At 45.1% G+C, this 10,088-nt stretch overlaps 1 long non-coding RNA gene across 1 annotated transcript; it reads right to left on the reverse strand.

The window, feature by feature from the left end:
* Positions 1-3,965: 3,965 nt before the first annotated feature.
* On the reverse strand, positions 3,966-4,751 carry LOC124679522. Its single transcript, XR_006995006.1, has 2 exons — positions 4,574-4,751; positions 3,966-4,394 (listed from the first exon to the last, which is right to left on the reverse strand). It is a non-coding gene; the product is annotated as an uncharacterized LOC124679522 (long non-coding RNA).
* Between the last annotated feature and the right edge of the window lie 5,337 nt (positions 4,752-10,088).

Consider the following 10,088-nt stretch of genomic DNA (forward strand, 5'->3'; position numbering starts at 1 on the left):
GTAAGTCACCCTCTCCCCTATATAAGGAGAGGGGGCACACCCATACGCGGGTACGAGCTAAGTGTTGTTCTGTAACCAGAAACCTGTAATCTCACAAGATCAATGAATAGAAAGATCTAGAGCAGAATTCTTTCTTGTGTCTTTCTTCTTCTACCTCTGGCTTAGGCCTGGTTCTTGAGGAAAGCATCCGGAAGTTCATCCAATCTAATCAAAAACCCTCCCCGAATCCTCTAGCGCCCATTCGGCCCCAACTTAAGCCATCCTATGGCATCTGTCTGTTCACCACGACGACAGGGCTACTCCTATCCAGAGGTCACGATCCCCTCCTGGTCCTCCACGCTTCTCCTGCAACCAAGCCACGAAGCTCGAATCTATCTGCGGCATCCAGGGCAACTTTCCCCACCAGCGCAGGCAGGTTGCCCAAACTTCCCGGGACAGCACACAACCCATGAGCAGGTGATCTAGAGTCTCGTCACTCTGTGTGGTAACCCAGATTTTTCAGCTGAATAAATACTTTGAGTAAAAATAATATTTGGTTTTTCATTTCTGTTTTTGCTAATCTGTAATGTTGAAGATGAATATTAATCTTTGCATGTTAAATTAAAATGCAGGGGTTAATCAAAGTAGAGACTTCAATTGATTTGATTTGCTTATGCATGTTCACTAGTACTGCTAATGCGCGCATATATATACTTGTATCGCTGGAGCTAACTAGTAGTAGTACCAAAGCAGATTTAGCTTTGGAATTCTTTTACACGCACGGCCTCAAGTACAAACGGATGGAGCTGAGATATGTCGGCAAGGTCGGCCAGTCCTGCGTGGACCTCTCGCATGTTCAAGGAAAAATGAGTCAGCTTATACGTGTCAACTAGAGATAGGAGAGGAAGTTGTAGTGTCACACACAGTTTAGATTTTTAGTCACATAGACGGTTCTCACGTTCTATAAATAGCTACTGCTGTGGTTACTTTACACTAGTCAACCTGAGTCCGTAGATAGAGAAATAGAGACACGCCAGTGAGAGAGCTATGCCATGTAAAACGTAAGATCAGGTAGTATTGGAACTACTCGGATAGATTCCGAGGGCTTGTATTGCATGTATATATAGAAGAGAGAGGGGAGAGATTACATATGATTACATGACCGTATGTCAATCAAACTCTACAACGTCGGTTCAACTACAACCGACTATGTCTCTAATACCCTCCCGTAATCACAACGCCAACAAGTTGAGATTAGTCTTGAAATCTTCAAATGCTCTATAAGGCAAAGGTTTAGTGAACCCATCAGCAACCTGATCTTTGGAAGAAACGAACCGAATCTCCAATTGCTTCCTCAAAACTCTCTCTCTGACAAAATGAAAATCTATCTCAATATGTTTGGCTCGTGCATGAAATACTGGGTTGGCTGACAAATATGTTGCTCCCAAATTGTCACACCATATGCATGGTGGCTGTGTCTGCCGAACACCCAATTCTCTGAGCAAAGACTGAACCCACATTACTTCAGCCGTTGCATTTGCTACAGACTTGTACTCAGCTTCAGTACTAGACCTTGAAACTGTAGGCTGCTTTTTAGCACTCCAGGAAATCAAATTTGGTCCAAAGAATACAGCAAATCCCCCTGTGGACCGACGATCATCAACACAACCTGCCCAGTCTGCATCAGAAAAGGCACTGACAAGAGTAGACCTTGACCTCATGAATGTGAGACCAACGGTGACAGTATGCTTAACATATCGCAAGATACGTTTAGCAGCAGCCCAATGAACAGTACTAGGAGCATGCAGATACTGACAAACCTTGTTGACTGCAAAAGAAATATCCGGTCGAGTAAGAGTAAGATACTGCAGAGCACCAACCAAGCTTCTATATTTACTACTGTCATCCGGACCCAATGGATCTCCCTGCTGTGCAGTAATTTTCTCAGAGGAGGACAAGGGTGTCGGCACACCTGTGCAATTAGTCATACCAACACGGGCCAAAATATCATGAGCATACTTGGACTGACTGAGGACTATACCATTGTTCACCTTCTGAACTTCAACACCCAAGAAAAAGTTGAGATCACCAAGATCCTTGAGAGCAAATTCTTGATTTAAATCTCTTAAGAGAGCATCAGTTGCAGCTTGAGAAGAACTAGCAACAATAATGTCATCCACATATATGAGCATAAAGATGGTGACAGTAGACTTGCGATAGATAAACAGAGAGGTATCAGACTTGGAAGCAAAGAAACCAAGAGCAAGCAATTTTGAGCTTAACCGAGAATACCATGCTCGAGGTGCCTGTTTGAGTCCATAAAGAGCTTTATCCAATTTGCACAAGAAGTGAGGAGAGCTTTTATCTTCATACCCAGGTGGTTGTCTCATGTAGACTTCCTCTTCCAGAACGCCATGTAGAAACGCGTTCTTAACATCAAGTTGTCGCAAGCTCCATCCCTTGGAAACAGCTAAAGACAAAACAAGACGCACAGTAGCAATCTTGACAACAGGACTAAAAGTATCTTCATAGTCAATTCCATATCGCTGTTTAAAACCTTTGGCAACAAGCCTAGCCTTGTATCTGTCAATAGAGCCATCAGACTTACGCTTTATTTTATACACCCATCGGCAGTCAATAACATTTTTACCAGCACGGGGTGGCACCAACTTCCAGGTATTATTCTTCATGAGAGCATCAAATTCTTCATCCATTACTCCTCGCCAGTTAGGATCATCGAGAGCAGACTGCAGATTTGCAGGCTCATCTGCTGTACACGACAACAGCCAACGAACAGTGCCATCTTTATATTCTCGGGGCTTCACAATTCCTTTCGACGCGCGGGTATTTGGACGCGGAGGAGGAGAAGCCACAGGCGGCTGTACACGAGTAACTGGTGCAGACGATCCAGGGGACGCGCCGGTGGCAGAGTCAGCCGCACCAGATCCTGTCGGCGCGTGGGAGTCCGTGCCGGGATTCGTTGCGGCAGACGCGGGCGATGGAGCCGAGCGGGCAGAGGAGCGCGCCGCAGAAGATCCCGGAGCCTGGTCGCCAGATCTCCGCGTGGACGCTGACGGCGCAGAGCCTGGCGCGGGTCGCGCCGATCCCGAGGAGATTTGCGGGGATCCCGGAGTTGATGCGGTCAGTGAATCATCCTGGGAATCTGAGCCACTGTTATTTTCACCTGAAAACTGAAAGGACCCAGAAGAGCTGCTCGACGCGCCGTTTTGAGCCGAATTTTCACCAGGCGGCATATTTCGACGAGCTGTATCCTGCAAGGTATAAGGAACAGGGCTAACCAATTGATTAGTAGCATGAGTATTTTCCACAAAGGTATCATCAACAGTGTCGGTCCCCTGCTCAGAATTTCGAAGAGAGGGATCAAGGAGGAGAATTTGTTTCCGAAGAAGAGCTCCAGCATTTGGGTGTAAGGATTTAAAGGGAAAGACAGCCTCATCAAAAACAACGTCACGAGAAATATAGACTCGTCCAGTAGATACTTCGAGACACTTAACTCCTTTGTGACGTGGACTATAACCAAGAAAGACACATTGTTTGGAGCGAAAAGCAAGTTTCCGCTTATTGTAGGGGCGGAGATTAGGCCAACATGCACAGCCAAAGACACGGAGGGAAGAATAATTAGGATGAGTGCCAAGGAGACGATGAACAGGAGTATCATTTTTAATAACTCGACTAGGTAGCATATTGATAAGGTATGTGGCTGTAAGAAAGGCTTCATCCCAAAATTTTAGTGGCATACCAGCATGAGCAAGAAGGGATAATCCTACTTCAACAATGTGACGGTGTTTTCTTTCAGCAGAACCATTTTGTTGATGTGCATGTGGACAGGAAACATGATGAGATATGCCCTGTGTCTGAAAAAGAGAATTAAGTTTCACATATTCTCCCCCCCAATCAGATTGTACTGCAAGAATTTTGCGATCAAATTGACGCTCAACAAGTGTTTGGAAATTAACAAAGGCAGCTAAGGCATCAGATTTATGTTTGAGCAGGTAGATCCAAGTAAACTTGCTATAATCATCAATAAAGCTTACATAGTAATCATGACGACCGACAGAAGTAGGAGCAGGACCCCATACATCAGAGAAGACTAACTGAAGAGGGGCTGTAGAAACACTAGTAGAAATAGGATAGGGAAGCTGGTGACTTTTACCCTGCTGGCAGGAGTCACAAACTGACACAACGCTGGTATCTCTAACACATGGAAGCTTGTGCTTACTTATTATTTGCCTAACAACGACTAAGGAAGGATGACCTAAACGACTATGCCACTGAGATTGGCCGAGTTTGGCAGCCCCAAAAGCATGCTTCATGGACCCTGAAGACGCCAAGGATGATATAAGAGGGTAGAGACCGCCAACACATCGTCCTCTATGAATGATTCTCCTGGTGACCTGATCCTTAATCAAAAAGAAGAAGGGGTGAAACTCGATGAAGACACCATTGTCAAGAGTGAAGCGATGAACAGACAGAAGATTTTTGGAAGCATGAGGAACATGTAAGACATTGTGAAGGTGAAAAACTCGAGTAGGGTTACGAACTATTGAATGACCTATGTGGGAAATATTCATACCTTGCCCATTGGCGGTGTTAACCCTGTCGGAACCCTTGTAGGTATCGCGGAACGTCAAGTTGTTGAGCTCACTCGTGATATGATGAGTAGCACCGGAGTCCTGGTACCAATTGGTGTCGACACCGTAGGCAGCATGGATCTCCTTGTCACCATAGTCGTCGTCCTCAGAGTAGCGAGACCAGCAATCTTTGGCTGGATGTCCCTCCTTGTTGCAGATCTGACACGTGACGTCAACCCAGGGGGTAGTGCGGCGACGTCCTCGGCCACGGCCTCGCCCCCCTCCGGAGGGGCCACGGCCTCCACCGCGGCCAGAGGAGGAGTACTGACGATCGTCACGCCGGTAGTCGCGGCGATCATCACGACGATCAGCACGGTCGCCACGGTCACCGCGATCACCGCGGTCACCACGCGAGCGATTGTTGTTGTTGCCATTGGAGTAACCACCGGAGCGAGGACGCCACTGGCGATTCGCCGCATTGGCAGAGGTCTCAAACTCGGGCTGCGGTGGCCCATTGAGCAGGAGCTGGCGCTGGTCGTAGGCATGGAGATGTGAGTATAGGAGACTCAGCGAGATCGGTGTCGTAGCCACGCCAAGAGCAGCCACCAGAGAGTTATAGTCGGAGCCGAGGCCGGCCAGAATATAGGAGACGAGCTGACGATCTGTAAGAGGATGACCAGCCGCAATTAACTCATCAGCGAAGCCCTGCATCTTGGACAGGAACTCGGAAGTCGTCATCTGAAGCTTCTTAGTATTGGCGAGGGCAACCAGGAGGTTGTTGATCTTGGCCTCGCTTTGGGCAGCGAACATCTCTTCGATGGCGCGCCATACTCCAGCAGTGTTGTCGATCCGGTGAACGTGCGGAAGAACCTCACGCGAGAGCGACTGGAGCAAGTAGGAGAGGACTATTTGATCGCGGGACACCCAGGAGGCATACGCCGGGTTTGGTCCCATCACGGCCGCCGTGTCCGTAGATTTATCAGCGGCGACGATCTCGATCTGCATCGGTGGGGCGGCATCAGTGCCGTCGAGGAGGCCGATGAGTTGGGCGCCACGGATAGCAGGTAGAACCTGGGCGCGCCAAAGCGAGTGGTTGTCGCGTGTGAGAAGCTCACGCGGGGGCAGGCCAAGATTGATTGGCGGATTGGTTGAAGAAGACGCCATGGCAGCTGTTGAAGATGAACCAGCGGCGGCGACGTCGGCAGGAGCTTGCGATCTAGGCGAAACGGCGGAAGAGCCGGCCTGATACCATGTAAAACGTAAGATCAGGTAGTATTGGAACTACTCGGATAGATTCCGAGGGCTTGTATTGCATGTATATATAGAAGAGAGAGGGGAGAGATTACATATGATTACATGACCGTATGTCAATCAAACTCTACAACGTCGGTTCAACTACAACCGACTATGTCTCTAATATGCCAATGCAAATTTATCAAGAAGGGAATACAGAGATGCTGCCGAAATGAACATGGGAGCAGATCCATAGAGTGGTGGATATACACTTGGTTTTCATCACTGGTCGTTCCATAGTACTGATATTGCTGACAGGGGTGTCACCGAGGCAAGTAGTGCTAATCTTTGAATCCTACCAGTACACGATCTCCTTGTTCTTTGATCCGTAAATAGATGCTCTCTCCTGATTTTGAGTTCTGCACGTAGTGCTTTGCTAATCTCCATATCTTTGCCAGTTATCCCCTTTGATAATTCGGCTGGTCATAACACTGTACTTTGATCTGTTATTTGATTCACTGATTCATGTGCCACTTGAGAGAGGGCATTTGTTATCCGATTGGATAGTTTTGTTCATGATCTTTGGTCATGGTACATCCGTACATGTGATTCTCTTGGTCTAGATTGAATCCGTATGACTTGCGGAGGCTCGTGTAGAGCTATGAGCATATTCATTTAGTTTGGTTATGTTGATTCTATTGATACCTTGAACTCCTTGTTTTGATCTCGTATTGGTGTCACGACGGCAAACATATTGTACCGGTCACGGTTCAGGTATGGGACTGTCTCGTGTTCTCCGCCGGGGACGGCCTCCGTACGGGAACGTGTCGGTGATGGATCCGTAGGAGCGACCGACATCGGTAGGTCGAGTGTCCGGGTCTTAGCGGGTAAAGGGCACCGCTTGACTAGCGCAACCTAGTCAAGACTGTCGATGTCGGAGTACCCCTACGCAAAGTGTAAAAGCGTTAATATTAACCCCGTGACTCCCGGGTTGGGAAGCTTCTGTCATGTGTGATGCCAATATTTTCCTTGTCTATTTATATTAAGTTCCATTCCTTTGTTGTATCCATGATATCCAGTTCCGACTGACACTTTGTTATTCTCCTTTGATTCCTAATAATTCATTGTCATCTATTCTTCCGTTGTATCTACTTGCTGAGTATGGCCTCATACTCACCCTTGCCTCTTCCATTTCTTTTGCGGAATTAGGTCTTGTTTGAAGATGACGGCGAGGCGTAGGCTTAGTGTACGGGAAGGGAAAATAAATATGTATTATGACTTGTGTAATAGAAAAGATAGTGAATACAGGATTGTTTTAGTTTAAATTTGTGTTCGTTTGAGCCTTACATGTTTATAATCGCAAGGTTATAAATATGTGGCGTTGTCACGACTAGACCCGGTTTCGGGCGTGACAATTTAGTGGTATCGAGCTTAGGCTAAATAAAATTAAAATTTTGAAAATTAATATGGGTTTAACTAATGGGATAGTTTAGGCACGTAAGCTAGAAGCGGTGGCTTTATATTTCTTGTATATTGATCTAACTTTGTTTTCACATTGCATGGCTATACTTTTTGTTTCGCTAATGCTATGGTTCGATAAAACCATGCATCTTTGTTTCAGAAAATATAGATTTGTTTTGGTGTTGAATTTCGGGGACGAAATTCTAATAAGGTGGGTAGGATGTGGTAACCCAGATTTTTCAGCTGAATAAATACTTTGAGTAAAAATAATATTTGGTTTTTCATTTCTGTTTTTGCTAATCTGTAATGTTGAAGATGAATATTAATCTTTGCATGTTAAATTAAAATGCAGGGGTTAATCAAAGTAGAGACTTCAATTGATTTGATTTGCTTATGCATGTTCACTAGTACTGCTAATGCGCGCATATATATACTTGTATCGCTGGAGCTAACTAGTAGTAGTACCAAAGCAGATTTAGCTTTGGAATTCTTTTACATGCACGGCCTCAAGTACAAACGGATGGAGCTGAGATATGTCGGCAAGGTCGGCCAGTCCTGCGTGGACCTCTGCACGTTCAAGGAAAAATGAGTCAGCTTATACGTGTCAACTAGAGATAGGAGAGGAAGTTGTAGTGTCACACGCAGTTTAGATTTTTAGTCACATAGACGGTTCTCACGTTCTATAAATAGCTACTCGCTGTGGTTACTTTACACTAGTCAACCTGAGTCCGTAGATAGAGAAATAGAGACACGCCGGTGAGAGAGCTATGCCAATGCAAATTTATCAAGAAGGGAATACGAGAGATGCTGCCGAAATGAACATGGGAGCAGATCCATAGAGTGGTGGATATACACTTGGTTTTCATCACTCGGTCGTTCCATAGTACTGATATTGCTCGACAGGGGTGTCACCGAGGCAAGTAGTGCTAATCTTTGAATCCTACCAAGTACACGATCTCCTTGTTCTTTGATCCGTAAATAGATGCTCTCTCCTGATTTTGAGTTCTGCACGTAGTGCTTTGCTAATCTCCATATCTTTGCCGGTTATCCCCTTTGATAATTCGGCTGGTCATAACACTCGTACTTTGATCTGTTATTTGATTCACCGATTCATGTGCCACTTGAGAGAGGGCATTTGTTATCCGATTGGATAGTTTTGTTCATGATCTTTGGTCATGGTACATCCGTACATGTGATTCTCTTGGTCTAGATTGAATCCGTATGACTTGCGAGAGGCTCGTGTAGAGCTATGAGCATATTCATTTAGTTTGGTTATGTTGATTCTATTGATACCTTGAACTCCTTGTTTTGATCTCGTATTGGTGTCACGACGGCAAACATATTGTACCGGTCACGGTTCGGGTATGGGACTCGTCTCGTGTTCTCCGCCGGGGACGGCCTCCGTACGGGAACGTGTCGGTGATGGATCCGTAGGAGCGACCGACATCGGTAGGTCGAGTGTCCGGGTCTTAGCGGGTAAAGGGCACCGCTTGACTAGCGCAACCTAGTCAAGACTCGTCGATGTCGGAGTACCCTCTCGCAAAGTGTAAAAGCGTTAATATTAACCCCGTGACTCCCGGGTTGGGAAGCTTGCTCGTCATGTGTGATGCCAATATTTTCCTTGTCTATTTATATTAAGTTCCATTCCTTTGTTGTATCCATGATATCCGAGTTCCGACCGACACTTTGTTATTCTCCTTTGATTCCTAATAATTCATTGTCATCTATTCTTCCGTTGTATCTACTTGCTGAGTATGGCCTCATACTCACCCTTGCCTCTTCCATTTCTTTTGCGGAATTAGGTCTTGTTTGAAGATGACGGCGAGGCGTAGGCTTAGTGTACGGGAAGGGAAAATAAATATGTATTATGACTTGTGTAATAGAAAAGATAGTGAATACAGGATTGTTTTAGTTTAAATTTGTGTTCGTTTGAGCCTTACATGTTTATAATCGCAAGGTTATAAATATGTGGCGTTGTCACGACTAGACCCGGTTTCGGGGCGTGACAATTTAGTGGTATCGAGCTTAGGCTAAACAAAATTAAAATTTTGAAAATTAATATGGGTTTAACTAATGGGATAGTTTAGGCACGTAAGCTAGAAGCGGTGGCTTTATATTTCTTGTATATTGATCTAACTTTGTTTTCACATTGCATGGCTATACTTTTTGTTTCGCTAATGCTATGGTTCGATAAAACCATGCATCTTTGTTTCAGAAAATATAGATTTGTTTTGGTGTTGAATTTCGGGGACGAAATTCTAATAAGGTGGGTAGGATGTGGTAACCCAGATTTTTCAGCTGAATAAATACTTTGAGTAAAAATAATATTTGGTTTTTCATTTCTGTTTTTGCTAATCTGTAATGTTGAAGATGAATATTAATCTTTGCATGTTAAATTAAAATGCAGGGGTTAATCAAAGTAGAGACTTCAATTGATTTGATTTGCTTATGCATGTTCACTAGTACTGCTAATGCGCGCATATATATACTTGTATCGCTGGAGCTAACTAGTAGTAGTACCAAAGCAGATTTAGCTTTGGAATTCTTTTACATGCACGGCCTCAAGTACAAACGGATGGAGCTGAGATATGTCGGCAAGGTCGGCCAGTCCTGCGTGGACCTCTGCATGTTCAAGGAAAAATGAGTCAGCTTATACGTGTCAACTAGAGATAGGAGAGGAAGTTGTAGTGTCACACGCAGTTTAGATTTTTAGTCACATAGACGGTTCTCACGTTCTATAAATAGCTACTGATGTGGTTACTTTACACTAGTCAACCTGAGTCCGTAGATAGAGAAATAGAGACACGCCAGTGAGAGAGCTAT

Source organism: Lolium rigidum, chromosome 7, assembly GCF_022539505.1.
Source record: "Lolium rigidum isolate FL_2022 chromosome 7, APGP_CSIRO_Lrig_0.1, whole genome shotgun sequence".
Taxonomy (NCBI): Eukaryota; Viridiplantae; Streptophyta; class Magnoliopsida; order Poales; family Poaceae; genus Lolium; species Lolium rigidum.